We start from the raw sequence: 16,853 nt of genomic DNA, 5'->3' as shown, positions 1-16,853 counted from the left end.
TTGCATCAATTCTCTATCCAGCTGTATTTCAGCCCTCCTCTCCCCTTTTACCCAGTCTTGCTTACAAGCTCTGTGGGATGTGGAAGTTCAGGGTTTGCACAAAACATTGCACTTGTGATTGTTGCAAGCCTATTGTTTATAATGCAGGCAGTCTTCTTTAGCTATTTGCAAATTCAAAATTCACTGTGTTGCTGCATATTCACAGACCTTCAGCTAAAAAGCATTCCTGACTGTTGTTGTAAGCATCAATTCACCCCAGAGACATAAGAAATCACCCTGATGAAGACTACTGTTTCCACTGGTGGTCATACTACTTTAAAAGGACAGAGACCCTGTTCTATCACAGAATATAGGCACATTATGGACTCATTGTCAAGATTAATTTCAAGCTGTGATAGTATAGACTGTGCCAAGCTTTTCACAATGGGTAATGTGCTAAAAAAATAAGAATCAGAGTGAGGAGTGAAATCTGCTGAAAAATTAGTTTTAGCTGTTTTTACCTAAGGAGCAGCCATGTCCTGCAATGCTGTGGAGGGAGCTCTCCTACAACAACTGGCACAGAGTGGAAAGTTCCCTTTGCAACCCAGGGAGAGCCACTGCTGGGCCCAGATGAGGAGAAGAATTGACAGCCTGGAGAGGTGGGAGGGGAAAAGTCCAACTGCCAGGGAAGAAGGAGACATGGGGCTAGCAGGTCCTCACAAGTGAGGCACAGAGTCATACCAGCCCTTGTTGGGAATGGGTGGCCATCCCAGTCCAGATGAGAGCATTCAGAATGGATTTACACTCTAAGAGGGGCCATGTTATTTAAAACGAATTAAAATACTAAGTAATGAAGCTGGACTTGTGCTAATAAATGGTAAAAAGTGTCTGAGAAAGGCCTGATATCCACTTGTCTACAGTACAGTTGCCTTCAGAAAGAAGTAGGCTGCTAGGTCATGGAGCTTGGTTTACTGATTGTATTGATGCTGACTTACTCAACTAATTAAAATCCTCATTAGTGAACTTAACTGAAAATCTGCTATTTCCAGGTCAGGCTACTGCCTGCATTCATTTGTCTGATCCTGGGGTTAAAGCACATGGACTCAATAGCAGAAAATAGCTCTTCCCAGCTACCTCACTTTCTTCTGGTGCGTCCTTGACAAGACACTTGATCTGTTTGACTTTCTTTGCCAGGTTGTAAATGTGAAGGCAAGAACTTCCTACTTGTCAGACACACAGAAGCTAATTTCTTAGCCTTTGAAAAATAAAGTGTTGGATAAAAAGGTGTCAGTTGTATTTATTTAGTCACTGACATTAGTCTGAGCAGTGTGTAAACATAAAGAGCGTGACTGGCTAAGTCCCCTGGAGACTTTGTGTTGCAGCAGACCTCAAGCTGTTTGCACACAAGTTGCAATAGCACTCTGAAAACCCGTGACTGAGATATCCAGCAGTAACGTTGTGTGCAGGTAATCCAGACTAGCTTGGTGAAACAGGGAGAGTGAAGGATTTGCACACAGAGGTGTGCAGGATGAACACTGTTGAAAGTCAAGTACTGAGTCATCAGCTTCCCCAAAGCACACTGATGAAATAAGGTTTTTCATGGCTTGCTATGTCTTTAAAGGTCTGAACAGCCTTCTGTTCTTCAGGCAATCAGTTCACAGTACAGTGTGGCTGCAGTTCAAGCGCACTTCAAGATTTCTGCCTTTAAACAGATTATTATGAGCCACATATACTAAATGCAACAGCCAAGATTCATGCTGATTGAAATAAATTAATGCCTGCTAAAGTTGGATGTAGCTACGTAAAACAGAAATGGTACACTTGAGTTTATGCCCTCTACCTCCACCTCATTCTCTCATGAACAAAGATTAAACTGGGTCTAAGAACATTTGAAAAATTTGTGTCTGTGGTGAAAATCTTACTCTGATATCTTGTCACCAAGGATGTTTTGCAGTTTGTTTCACCTATATTTGAATGTGTAGTCTACAGCTGCAAACACAAAAACAAAATAGTGAACAAATCTTTCCTTATTTTTTAAATCCTCTATGTTTATAATGTACAAGATCCTTTTAAACCTTGCTGATTAATACTTAATTTTCTACTTTAGAATTATTATTTATTATTATTAATTAATAATGGCAAAATGCTAGTGTAAATTGCATTTCTCTGGAAAATAAATTTTAACAGTTGCTTTACTGGAGAATTGAATAGTATTCTCAGCTAATAGCAAAATTACATGTTTTCTGTTGTTTTCTAAACATGGGGGGAAAAGCTCTTTTACAGATGACAACGCCTGATACTTCATAAACTTATAAGGGGTCATCTGGAATGAAACCATTTTTCTACATCCCATGTAGGATATAATGACCCAAACATATTCTGAAAAATTATTTCATATTCTGAATGGTGATTTCATAGACCAAAGAGAAATATCACTCAGGGAGGTGATGGTTTTTGAGCACGGTGGTGACTGGGGGCAAGTGTGAGAGGACCCTCAAGGTCACCCTGTGAGGGAGAGCTGCAGGTATGTTCTTGAGGACTGCTGCTATTCAGACATTTAGTCTTCCACAAAGCACTAAGAATTTATCTCACATTATACTTTGTATTGAACATACACCATTACAAATGGCTTTCCATAATATATCTCTGCTGGGAGAGAATGGAACAATTCTGGTACAGCCAGCTGGAAGGTATAGAAAACACTGTGGGAAGTTTTGACATGAAAGAAGGTGATTTTAAAACAAAAGGTTTCTGCTCAATCTTTTAAAATCAGACTATGAAGTACAGGTCACAAGAGCCTTTATCCTTAAATTAGTATCCTCTAAATGCTGAAAACACCAGCATATGATGCCATTATTAGAACGGCAGGCTTTTTCACGTTTCCTGTGATTATGAAGGATGAAAAAAAAGGAAAGGCATTTAGGAAATATATTGTTCTAGCTGCAAAATAAGACAGTTGCACACTATGAATTGCTTTCTAAGTGTCTGGCTTCTAGTGAGAAGTAGAGAGAGAAACAGCTTCAAGTTCAGGAAGCACTGGACATCAAGAACTGCTGCAACGCTCCATGCTCCTTTTTGACTTTTATTATTTTATTTTCCCATGAAGAAGTGCTACCTTTATCTTCTCAAAACACATGGTCTACCTGGATGCAATCTCTCCTTTCCACTCTTTTCAACCAATGAACCCTTAGAAAAAATTCTGCCCCAACTGCAAGTTTCTTAGATCCTTCTCTCAGATGGGACACAGTGAGAACACCTTCACTGCCCTTTGCCAAATAATTACAAGCTCTTTTCCCTTGTGCTCCCCTAAGAAATATGATGCTTTGTGGAAGTTTTCCTGAAAAGCACTGTCATCTCCCTGAAAAATTACAAGTACTCGTAGCATCACTTGAGTAAATTTTCCAATGTTTAATACTAAATAATATTGCTGGTATTGTTTGCTGTAATACTCATGTTACAAACATCACAAAAGCCAATTACCCACCTATACTATGTACTTGATGAAACTCTAGAGACTTCCCTCTTGTGGAACCCGTGGTCATGTAGGGACAGAATATACAACTGGAGCTTCGGGGAACAAGGATTTGAGGAAAATACTTGGCTGAAAGAGAAGATATCATGAGACAGCTTTATGGAAACCAGGGAGAAGTGGGTTGTAAATCATTACTCAAATAGAGGAGGCACAGTTTTCTGGTTATTTGGACACAGATTGGATCCCCTACAGTGAACAGGACAGTGTAGGCTATTCACTTGGACTGCATGGACACAGTATTTCACCACTGTCACCAAGAAAGAGCATTGGTAGCAGAAGTGAAAAAGGTTGATGAAGATGAGGTTAACAAATGTTAACCTCATCTTAACAAATGTTAACAAGGCTCATACACACTGATCATCATGTTGCACTCCTTCCTAAACAAAAAGATTTAGGGAAAAGGTTAAATGTAACACTAGAAGCAAATCCTCCCTCACAGAGTGATTATTAAGTGTTTTAACTACAGTGTAATCAACATTCTTGGCAAACGGTGACACAGACTGTACAAAAGCTAATCTTAACATCATTTATCCTCTTTTTTTTATGTTAGGACTTATTTTTTAAAAGCAAGTGTGTATTATAATTATTGATACGCATTTCTATTAATAATAAAATATTTTATTAGACTGACTGCTACAAATAGAAAAACAGGTCCAACTGCTGGATATGCACAGTGTTGAAGTAGCGTAGTAGTAGCACATCATCAAGCTCTTGTACATCTTTCCCACTTGAAATTTCATGTGCTGGAACACACGTACAAACATTGAAAGATGTGTTAGAAAACAATCCTCTTTTGAAATAGGGCTCTCCAGATCCTCCCTTCCAATTGCACAGGCCCCAGCCTCACTAAACCCACAAGGAGAGGCAAACTGCCTGTGGCCAAAACAAACTAAATGAATTTAGGCCCTTCACAAGGACAAAACTTAACCAACATCTCTCCACTACCAGCACAACAAATATGCTTTAACAGTCAAATCTGATGCCTGTAATTCTGGGACCTTTTCTCAGGTGCATTGAGGGCTCTCAAGGTAACTGCAGGTAAAACTAAACAACTGCTGGGCAGCTGAAAGAAAGAACACACACAAGTAAAGGACAGAAGTTCCCCAGTTGTCAGGGAGAGAGTATTTCTCAGAAGATAACCACTGCATTTTGAATATCTTAGGCCAGACCCTCGAGGATTCCTACAACATTTTCCAAATAAAAACTTGGGTGCTTTCACAAATCTGCTGGATATCAAAACCAATGAGTTCAGTCAGTGCTTCTGGAAGAGAAAAACCTCTCTACCTTCCCCTTGTTGTCTCTCTTCCTAAGTCTCTTCTTTTTCTTACTGTTCCTTCCTTTAACTTTCCCTTTGAGATGGTCTGAGCACAACTAATGCAGTAAGACAATGTGCTTAACTTGTACTTAGCTTTGAAGACTTCTGCTTCTATTTCAGATCTGAAAAAGGACTCACATGCACAAAAACTCATCTAATTTTGCCAGTGGTACAAGCTGGTCTAATAAAAGATACTGTTTTCAGCAAGAAAATCTGTCTTGATTATGTCTTTAGGCTGTCATAACAACAGCATCACCACCATTATTTTTCATGTGACACAGTCCATCAGTAGATATTTTCTGTCTTTCCATAAGTGATCCATAAAGCTAAAATAAACCAGGCACTGGGGTGTTTTTTTAGATTGATGGCTCAGAGAAAGCAGAGAGCACTACAAATAGTGCTTCAACTAGCAGAGCCACAGAATGTGTGTGTGGGAAAGGAAGGGGCAGAGGCAGGGGAACTTGTGGTTTCAGAAGACATATACAAACACCTGAATTAAAAAAACTAAATTTAGAACCACAGTATGGGGATAACAGACAGATATGTTCAACCAATGACATCTAAAGGTCAAATAAACTTATGAATGAATATTATTTGTGGGAAACTTATAATGTTGAATTAAACTGACTGTTACTCTTAATCAAACACTGAGGTTGAATACTTATGGTTCCAGATTTCTTTTTATTTCTTTTCAAGACTAACATCTATTAGGAATGTCATTTCAAAAAAGAAACAGAAGAGAAAAAAAACCAGAAGTAACACGAGAAGGAGATAATTTGCCAAACAAATATGGGGCTGAATACAAGCATAGAGTGAAAAAGGACATAAGCAAAATAAAGAGTCAGGAGTGTTTGAATAAGCACACTGAGGAAAAGGAAAATGGAGAAAATAAAAGAGATGCAAATATTTTATTAGATGTCCAAAAAGGCAAAAAAATGGTAACTCTTAAAAACATGATGTAGATCAAAAGTACTTGTGAAGAGACAGAGGGGAATGATACACAGCTTGATTAACAAGAGAGGAAGATGATTCCTGTGGTAGCACTGTAACCTCCATAAAAGACCATACAGCAAAAAGAAACAGAACCAATAGCTTTACTAATTATGCATCAGAAACAGAAATTCAAGAAAGCTGATTTTTTCCACTGTTTTCACATAATTTCTGTTATAAGATGTTAAAATTTAATGTCAAACTACAGCATTTATTATAAAACTCAGCTTCTAAAAGTGATAACTGCTTCATATATTCAGATTAGTTTTCTTTATTAAGTGCCTGATCTGCTAAAAGTAAAACAAACATTGTCACATCAATCTTTTTCATTGACTACTGTACTGCTTTTAGGGAGTAACAGCAACCTGTTTCCAAGTATGTATTTCCTTGAAAAAGATGTCTATTTAAAGAAACGAGTGGGGTGATCTTCACATATATTTTCAGACTTCCATCTTGGATCCATCAGAGTTTTAGTCATACAATCATTCTTCAGCCTTCTCTAAGGACAGTCATAACAACCAGACATCTGAATTTCAGCATAAGAATTTATCTCTACTGAGCAGCATCTTCTACCCAGGTGCAATTATACTCAATTGTCAATGTTAAAAAATGTGGATAAGTCAAGAATGCCTGTTGCACTGCTCCATTCCATGGAGACACGGAACTCTAAACAAAAGCTCTGAGATGTGAATTACTTATTCTATCTAATTTACACTCTTCCTTAGGGTATTTGAGACATAAAGTCCTGAGCTCCCCAACACCATCTGAGCAGCAGAAAGGGTGTTTTGAAAAAGACACTGAGCTGGGCAGTGAGAACATAGTATGGTAACAAAATTTTCTGCATTAGTTTTCCTCTGCAAGATAATGCTCCTCAGCCATCCTGTTGTGGCTTCCTTTCACTGTTTCAGGTACAGTGACCTTTTCCTTTGATCTTGTTCCTTCTCACATACTACTTTGAACTATGAGGAGCTTACTTTCTTTTCTCATTCATATTTCAAAATACAAATCACACTTGCTAACTCTCTTGCATCCCCTTTACTTTTTAAAAGTTTATATTTTACCTGTTTAAAAAAAAACAACAACAAAACAAACACCACCACATAAAAAACATACAAAATACCTCAAACTTAATGTCATGAGTCCAATTGTCCCAGGGCTTGGATAATCAAAAGGAGAGGTCCTGCTGAAATGTACGCAACTGAGCTAACCACACCAGTAGGTTAATACAAACTACTCAGTTTTTTTTTTCTCAAGAGGCTCAACAATTGCTAAAGATACAGGCATGTTGCAGATAAACATCTAATTTCCTAAAATAATGCTGTCATTTCTTGCACTCTGGCCTTCCCCTACTAAAAGTCCAATTACGTATTTTCCAAAAGAATTCCTGTTGAGTTTTCTGGTCATGCTTTTAATTTTCTGTTCATGTAATCATAATAATGAATTACTTGGGCAGCAGCTTTCCTTCTCAAGAATGAGGTGTCAACTGAGTTCATTTGTAATCTGAAATATGTGCACCTAGCAACCAAGCTTAAAAAATGCTGTATTTGAATTCCAAACGGTGCATTCATTACTCCCAGAATTCAACAATCATATCAGCTTATACAGAAGTGGAAAGTCTGATTGTATGATGTCAATTAAAAACAAAACTATTTTGGTAAATTTTGTATTCAAATTCAGACAATTTTTTAATAAACTTTTCCCTTTAAGTACTCTTAAAAAAGGAAAAAAGAAAAGAAAAAAGCAAAACTAAAGAATATTTTTGCTTTTTAGTATCTCTCTTCATGCTGAATATTTACATATTGGACAGTCCTGCAATTTAATATTTATAGATGTAATTTAATATTTATAGAAATTAAAGTAAAATTTAATTGTTCTGCCAATAGAGTAAACTTTGTAGTATGCAGCATTTATTTGTATAATCATTTATGAAATTATAAAAATCATATATCCTTAAACTGTGATAAATGACTAAAATAATTCTCGTCAGGCAACAGGGTAAAATTGTTTACTAGCTAAAATTCATTTTATGTTTGAGCTCTTTCTTGATTGACAAACATTAAGCAATTAATGTACAAGACAATTTCTCCTTGCTCATTGAATTTCTCATTTGTAGTAAGACTACTGTGCTTAAGTAAGACTGCCAAGCTACAATAGTGAATTCCCTATTTTTAAAAACACAAAAACAGATGTAGGTTTTGGGGTTTTTTGCAAGTAGTGTCTGTTCAAACAGTAATAATGTGAGCTCGGATGAAAAGACCATTACAATAAGTCTGTGATTTGCAGTGGAAACCTACTGCAAATACAAGAGAGGGAAAAAAAAAGTGGCCTGCAGTGGAACATGTCCTTGCTCTCAAAATTCATCAGCTTCTGTTCTAAACTGAATTATTAGTAATACTTGCAGAAGAGACTTCTAAGTTACAGCTTTCCTACCTTCATTTTGATGAATTTGTTGGCATGAACAGGAGTCTTGCATAAGAATGAGGTTTGTGGACTAAAACTGGAAAACATTTGCACCACCAGCATATTTAGGTATTAGCATATGCACAGCTGTCATCCCATTCCTGTTTCCAACCATGAGCAAACCTTGCAACAATGCTTTCACCAATTAGACTATATTTCTTATTTGAAATATAATTTATAATTTGGTCTGTTGATGGGTGCAGACAGTTCATCATTATGGGGTTCCGAACTGGCTGGGACTTTTTCACTAGATTAGTGTTGTACTTCTGCTAATAAAGTCCTCTGGAGAGTGTGGTATTCACATTCTCTGAACAGAGAGAGACATCATTCTCTCTCCCAGAATTTCTCCTTGGGAAGGCAGTGAGAAGCTCAGAGAAGAAGAGAAAACAATTCTTATCTCCATTCACTGCTCCTGTTGTTTTGCACATGAGGAATGTGTTATGGAGATTGTTTACCCAAAGTGATTAATTGGACACCAGTGAAAGTTGTTTTGATTCCTTGGCCAATTGGGTCAAAACTGTGTCCTGGCTGTCTGCAGAGAGTCACAGGCTTTTCTTTAGTATCTTTATAGCATGTAATTTAGTATAGTATTAGTGTAATATAGTATAGTTCAATAAAGCAATTGTTTTGTATTCTGAATCATGGAGTCAGAGCACAATATTCCCTGGCTTGGCGATTGCCTTGTTTCTACAATAGGAGAGCAGGGCTTTGACACAGTCATTTATCCAACTGTTCTTCTTTAAGACCAGAGCAGAATTAAAATCTTGCCACACAGATTACAAGCACAGCAAACACATACCTGCCTATCTGAAGATAGCATTTTATTTTTCTACAGTGACAGGAAATGCTTTAAGCAATATTCATGTTTGGGGCTTTTCCCCCCATGTTTGGCAAAGCATTATAACTGAGAATTGGTAAAATAATATTTCTAGTAAAATAAAAAAAAAAGTAGGCATATAGGAACTTAGTCAAATAATGCTGTAATTTCGATAATGACATCTTGTAGAAGCATAATAAAAAGTAAGACTCATTAGGCCAATAAAGTTGGTAATAAGGAGAATCGTTGCAAAAATGTAGTTACTCAGACTAGCAAATCTGATATGACTTAGTTTTTGTAACAATCTTCTATTTCACACAAATAAATGAAGTCCTGACAATAGTATTCACTTAGCCAAGGGTGACTTTTCAGTTCCAGCCCATGCTTTGTGTCATGTACACTTATCATCTGATTGAATAAACAGTTTAAGTTATATATTAGTGGTAGTAAGTTTCGGTATGAAGCTATAATTTACCACTAAAATGAGCTTGAATGTAACTTTTTCCCCATTGATCTCTGCTCCAATTTGATAGCTCTTTTTAGCAGATGGCATTTTTAGAAAACAACCAGATTCCAACTGTTTCTTCTTCTTTTTGATTTCCAACCAAAAAGAAGGTCTGGATTCCAGGGAGAAAAAAAAGGTTTGGCTAAATGCCAGTTACTACCAATTCCAGATCTGGTAATTTAAACTGAACTCTGTTGACTTGGATGAAACAGCAAATTGATTCACAGGCAAGAAAGAACTCTAACAAATCCCTGCTCCCCAGCTCGCTGTTAGCTACTAAAATAGGGTCAGTGGTCTGGTGAACAGTTCTTCAGAGCAGGGAAAGGGAAGTAAAATGAGAAAGAATTATATAATTTTTTTACTAAAAACTTAGGAAAAAACCCCTGGAATTTAACATACAGAGGAATAATGGCTGGAGCAAAGTATGCTAGAGTTTATTTGTAAATTACATTAGACAATAGTAATGTGAACTTAGATTTAATAACAGTGTTTACACACTGAAAACACAGGTGTGCTGATTGACACCAGGAAGCTGAAGGATTTAACAGTGTAATAAAAAGTACACAAAATACAGATGAGGATGTATGTTCTGCAGTAACAACTCCACTGCAAGTAAGATGCTTCAATATGTGCCAGAAACCTTGGAAATTAACAAAGCGTCCTCTGCATAAAAATTACCGATTCATTTTGCAATAAGTCTTCTGTGCTTATTTTGCTAAAGAAGTTAATCAAGTATGTGAAGTGTTAAAAGGCTATATTTAGAGAGAACACTCCTTTTACTGGCAATTGGAGCAGCATGTATGACTGGTTTTCTCTTTCTGGGCTAAACACCATCTTACTTACAAGGTGAACGAGTGGTACTTGTGGACCCGTCAGTTGAACAGCCCTGTGATCATAAGATCAGAGATTTTTCTCATTATTTGAGTCACATTAGTAACAGCTCAGCTAAAGAGCAATTTTAAAAGGATCAACTCACTAACAAATTAAAAGAAGTATCTGTATACAAAGAGCGATTGTTCGATTTGGCTCCAGTCTTGATAGTAATAAATAAAAGCATCTATTGTGTGAAAGCGGGGAAATGTCTCATCTGTAGTGATAGGGATTCATTTTGGATGACACAGCCACAGTTTCTATTTTCTCAGTGTTTTGTGGGGTATGTTTTGGTTTCTGCTTATTGAGAGTGAAATTTAAGGTCAGAGGCTAAATGATGTCAAAATGCCTTCCAATCATTGGATGTGACAAGGCAGCTGAGCTGTTCAGGATGTGTCCCGAACGCCACAAATATGAGGCAATGTTTAAGGGCACACTGTTGGTGGATTTACTGCTTCTTCTCGCAGATAATTTTTCAAAAGTAAAGTTAACAAGGACATATTTGAAAATATCGCCATACCCCTCTAAAAGTGGAAATGCTTTTATTCTAAAACAAAGCAAGTGCAATATAAAAAGTGATTCTAGAGGAATTGGCTGAATGCCCCGTTGCCCCAAGCACTGTGATGTCTTTTATGGATTCTATGAAACATTTCAGCTTGCCTTGGATTAGGACACTGGCAGTACAGAGCATGTGATCCCAGCCTCAGCAAAGCATTCTTTCTCTTTGGGATACAGCTATGGAGTGCTTTTTCCTAGGAGATTAGATGAATTTAGCCTGGGCATCTGCAATACTTTTTTCTTTCACATAATGGAAAGCTTTTAATCAGAAATGCGACACAAGCTAGTTACAGGAGCCCTCTTGGTTTTCTCAAAGCAAAAGCAAAGACATCAAACAAAATAAAAACTCCAATGACCTTAAACTAGTACCCTAAATATGCAGCATAGACCTCTTATTACGGGGAGAAAACAAGGAACCACATGCTCCTAGAAGAGGTTGTTACTGCAAGTTTAAAAAGTATTCTAAAGCAAGCTACTTGCTTAACATAACATTATACTTGCATCACAGCTGAAAAAAAAAGTTTAAATTACTTCATAATTGCTAGTCTGAACATATCAGGAGTACTACGAACACAGTGCTCTGACTTCCAGGGGCTGGTATTAGGCACTATGGAAAGAATAGATGCCCAAAGCCACAAGGCTTTAGTCTGTGACTATGAAGTCAATAGATATTCTAAGTGAATGCCATGACAGGATGCCTAGACTACAACTCAGCAATTTCTGAGAGGAAGATTATGAAAATACATTGCTTTTAATATGTTAAAAGCTCTGGTGATCTTTCATGCAAAAAGTGCTGTCACAATCTGTCATCTTCTGAGATGATGCCTTTCTGTCACTGTTTCATACTGAGCACAGTAGCCCACTAGTGCCACAAGTAACATCAGACCAAAAAAGGTAAAATTTTGTCTGGTGGATCTCTAAGGATTGATTTTAAACTGCCCAGAAAGAGTCCTGTATGTTCTGATTGTTGTTGAAATTACATACAGTTACATATATTCTGCTAAGATAATTTCTTATAGCGATGGAGTTTTGTTCTTCTCAGCTGGAGCATTTCTAAACAATATGTTAGATAAATCACAACAAATAAAAGCAAATAAAGGAAATGAAGCAGCATGAAGAAAAGTCCTGTAGGAAAAGTAAGTTTAATACAAGCAGCCTGAACACTGATGTTCATATGCTGGTGGTCTGAGGCATGAAGTGCTGGAGAAAGGATCTGGAGCAATTGGAATGGTTTTAAAGCAAGAGAAGAAGGAAATTATATCTGACATTTAAAATAGAAACAGTGTCATAAGTATCTTCAAGTATTTAACCCAAATAAAAAAAAGCTGAAGCTAAGTGGATATTTTTAAATAGAAAAATCATTATAACTGAAGAGTGAAAAAACATTAGTGCATATCAGAAAAAGCAAAATTATATAATAATCATATAATAACCATGCAATCAAGAAACTAAAAGCAACCAGAAAAAATCTGGTTTTCATATTAAAAATTATCAAGAGAAGTAATTTTAGTTGTAACTAGTGACCCATACTCAGGGAAAAAAATCACAAAAACTAAATTCTAAACATATAAAGCATTGCTTTTTCTCCTTCCATTGTCTCTAGTTTATTTTACACCAGCTTTACAATGTAGAATTTACAAACCTAAGCATGTCAAAGACCCAAAAGGACAAGTGCAAATGAAGAGACTCTACACTACTTACGTCACATTTTGCTAAAAATCCTTTGCTAATTTATCAATGCCTTTGAATGCCAGAAGAGCTGTATAGGTCAACACTAAATAGGAAAGATTATGTTTTCCCAAAGTCATCTGATACAGCTGTGGAAAGCAAACCTGACTGGCTCCTGCTGATGCAGGCTGCACACCTAGCTGGACTCTGCAGGCAGCAGCCAGAAATCATTCCTAACTCTAGTTCCATGTGGGTTACTAGAGTCTCATACCTTCCTTACCCTGCCAGATCAGTGTAAAATGAGCAAGCCTAAATTCTGTCCTAGAGTCCCTAGAGTTTCCGAAAATTTAAAACAGTATCTTCACTTTCATCTGAATGTGTGACAGCAAAATTGAAATGCATATAACACATGGTTTTCCAAAGAAGAGGTCGCCAATACTGATCACTGGCAGTGCATCAGGGCTGAGTATTCAGATCCCACATTCCCAAGTAGTTGGGCTGCATGTGTACTGAAACGCTAAATGCTTGCAATTGTTTTCCGTAATACGCAAGGGCCAGTTGGCTGGCATGTAGAACAGTTAAGCCTTTATTGTTGCTAGACTTAACATTTTCAGCAAGGTTGAATAAAGCTATTATCAGTGAGACTTCCATCTGTTGTTTCAGGAATACAGCATGGGGATTTTTAAGCAAATGCAGAGACCTATGTGCATTACTGAGGCTGAGCCCAAAACAAAGGTACCAGAAACACTAGAGCACTTAAGAACAAGCAAAATTAAGGGTCTTGTCTGCTTCTGAACCAATTGTTCACAGCAACTTTTTCCCATAGATTTTCATGCAATCCCAGCTAGGAGGTAGATGACTTTATTTCTATCAAGCATTTATCAAAAAAAATTCCTTGAAGATGCAAATCAGTACTAGGTCACCAAGAAAGTATATTTGACTACTGAGATAAATACTTCAGGGGGAGAATAATAGCATCTACTTTTACCTGGTACTGAACACTGATTATTTATTTAAAATATATATTTATATTTATATATAAATATTTATATTGTAGTGTTCCAAATGATTACAATCCAGACTACAGTATAAGGGCACTGCATGCTCTAGAAATAAAGCAAAAAACATTATTTTTCCTTCCTTATTAGAATCTGTAGAATTTAGTACTGGAGTGACAAAATTAAAAGAAAAGAGTGATGAAGATCATCCTATAAGAACTAGAAAAATAGAAATATTTGTTATAAACACTTTAAAGTGTTATTATTAAATAGCCCTTAGATTTTATTTCCCTACTTTTCTCCCTAAAGTAATTGCTATTGTTTCCCTTCAGACACAGCTAAGGTGAAGCAAGTCTTACTATTGAGTTCAGGCAATGCATCACGGTTTATTTGGATGGTTTGGATTTTCTTATCTAATTTCATCATCACTGTGTTACTCATGCAGATTAATGAAAAAATCAGATAGCTTGTTCGGGGTGGTTACTTATACCTCTTTCACTTCTTCCACAGTTGAAGACTCCCTAACTCCATAAAAAGTGTACACACATTTCAGCTGTGAAATGTGTAGGAGGTGGCCAAATGGTTTACTTTGTTTTACAGCTTGCTGAAAGAAAATATTTGCAGTGGTGAAGCTGCTAATTTTGTCAGACAGAAATACTCTGTGAGGAATTAATGTGTTTATATATTACTGATCTTAAAGTATCTAAAGAGCAGTTTCTTTAAAGCTTTCTTTTTGGAATTCATCCCAGCTATTACAGGTGGTCTGTGACATGATCAGTCATCTGCTTCAGAAACAGGTGAGCTTAGCAAATATTTCCTACTATTCCTTTATATCAAGGAGTTTGGCTCAATGATCCTGATGGGTTCCTTTCAACTCAGTATATTCTATCCTTTTGTCTTCATCATATGGGTTCTATAGCTTAAAAAGCATTTGCCGCTCCTCACCTTTGGTACTAAATGTCCTTTGGTATAAAAAACATTATTGGGTCAGGTAGTTGGCTTGATTTTTAACAGCTGTTTGAAAACATGAAGACTTTAAAATACAATTTTAAGATAAATTTTTATAAAATTAAATTAAAATATTTAAAAAACATATATCACACCACATCAGATGTACTCATTACTTAAACATACACATACATACACATCCTCTTTTAGAAATTGTGATGGAAAAATTTACTCTTTAAATCTAAGAACGGAAACTGACAATATTTGGATCCAAATTTGATATTTCTTAAGGAGCAAAACCACATGAAAAAAAAATTATGGTGCTTAGCATTTCACACCAAGAGGTGTTTGTTTATTCTCAAAATGTGTCCTTGAAATTGCATTTCAGTCTGCATTTTCTCTAGCATAAAGAGGAACAACTGCATTGGAATCCATCACATCTTATGCAAGCTGCTGCTAAATTTGCAGCAATGAGAGAGGAATAATCACACATTCAGGCAAATTATCCTTTAGTCCATGTACAAGGAAATCAGAGAGAGAGAAAAACATTCTGGAATAATCCATTTACTCTCCGACAGGAAAACATATAGTAAGTTCTTATTTATTTATGTGCCTCAAATTGGGCCTTAAAATGCCTATTTAGTACAATATCTACTTTCTTTAGAAAAGCAAACAATCTATGAGTACAGTTATTACTGGCAAATGCTTCCAAAAATTTTGCCAAGTAACTACCCAAGACAAACACCATTCTATCCTCAAGATCATGTAAATCAAATGCAAGCTGCACACCATTCCTGTGGTCTAAAAGCAAGACAATGCAAAATAAAAGACTGGGTTATAAAAGAATGAGAAAAATTATTGCTAGGCAGGCTTACAAGAGGCTTGAAAATATGTTTGGTACAGAGCAAAGAATCCTGTTGTTGTTTCTAGAGCTTTCTGCAATAATTGTCAATGGGCTGGTTTGCTTTTAGGGCTGGATTTTGTTACTCTTTTAGGACACCTATGTGTAGTTAAAGCACACAGAGAGGCACATGCATGATAACACCCTTTTGGTTCTCTCTCCTGTAACCTGCAGTCTCTGCTTCCCACCAACTTCATTACAGACTGGTCATACCTTATTTCACTCCTTAAGTTCCAAGGCCTGTGCAGTCTCATGCCTTTTAAAGACAGGAAGCAGTTAATAGATGTGACAATTAAAACAGTGTGACTTAAAATAATGAGGCACTTAAAATAATGAGTTCACATGAACTGCAAAGTGTGGTTGAAGTGTTGTTGCTATGGAGGTGCAGCTATAACCAAGCTGTCAGTGGGTACTGGGCTCCTAGAATACAGAAATCTAGCATTCAAAGACGGAAAAATTTTTGTATGGCTGTTATTTTGTTTCCTTTGGTGCCTAATGGAAAGAAAGGCAGAAAGTTTGAAATAAGCATATGGGTGGGTGTTGGATACTGTGAGAAGGGACTTCCCTTAATTTTCAGCAACTGCTTCTCTCATTCTGTGACAAAGCTGCAAATCACTGGCAACAGAGGAAAAAAAATCAAACATTTGTCACTTTTAAGTATTATAGGTCAACTTTAGGAAATTAATGGATGAGAAAAAAACAGAGACTAGCATTTTGATCATAGTGCGGCAGAATTATGAAAGTACTGACGGTCTTAACTACACTAAAGTGACACGGACTGCTACATAAAGTTTAGTGAAATTCCAATTCAGCATTAACTGTCATTTTCACCAAAATGTTTTCATCATCTCCTATTTTGTGGGTTACTTTCCATTCCCACTAACTGAACTTGGTTTACTGCACAAGTTGAAAGGCCTAATCAGAAAAAAGGCTCCAGGACAGCAGTGCCCACCCAAACACACATTGTTCTCCCAAGAACACAATCAGAAATAAAATATTACAAACAGACCTTGCAGATAATAGGAAAAGCAGGAAAGAAAAAAAACAATGGCTACTCTATGACCCAGTAAGTATTTGCATTGTCCAGTTCAGTAAATGAAAACCTTTTTTTCCTTTATAATTAAATATCGTAAAGAGCTATTTTTGAATGCTCCATCTCTCTCTGCTTGATATCTTCTCTCACATAATCTCCTTCACTCCCCACTTGGGCAGTACAATCCATTTGTGATTTAAAGAAATGTGTAAAGTAGAAAAAGCAAGAGGCTATTTGTGACAGCTGGATTTTGAATAGATTAAAAGAGGGAGGAATGCA

The sequence above is a fragment of the Zonotrichia albicollis genome, chromosome 1 (assembly GCF_047830755.1).
Source record: "Zonotrichia albicollis isolate bZonAlb1 chromosome 1, bZonAlb1.hap1, whole genome shotgun sequence".
NCBI classification, from domain to species: domain Eukaryota; kingdom Metazoa; phylum Chordata; class Aves; order Passeriformes; family Passerellidae; genus Zonotrichia; species Zonotrichia albicollis.
This window is presented reverse-complemented; position numbering follows the sequence as displayed.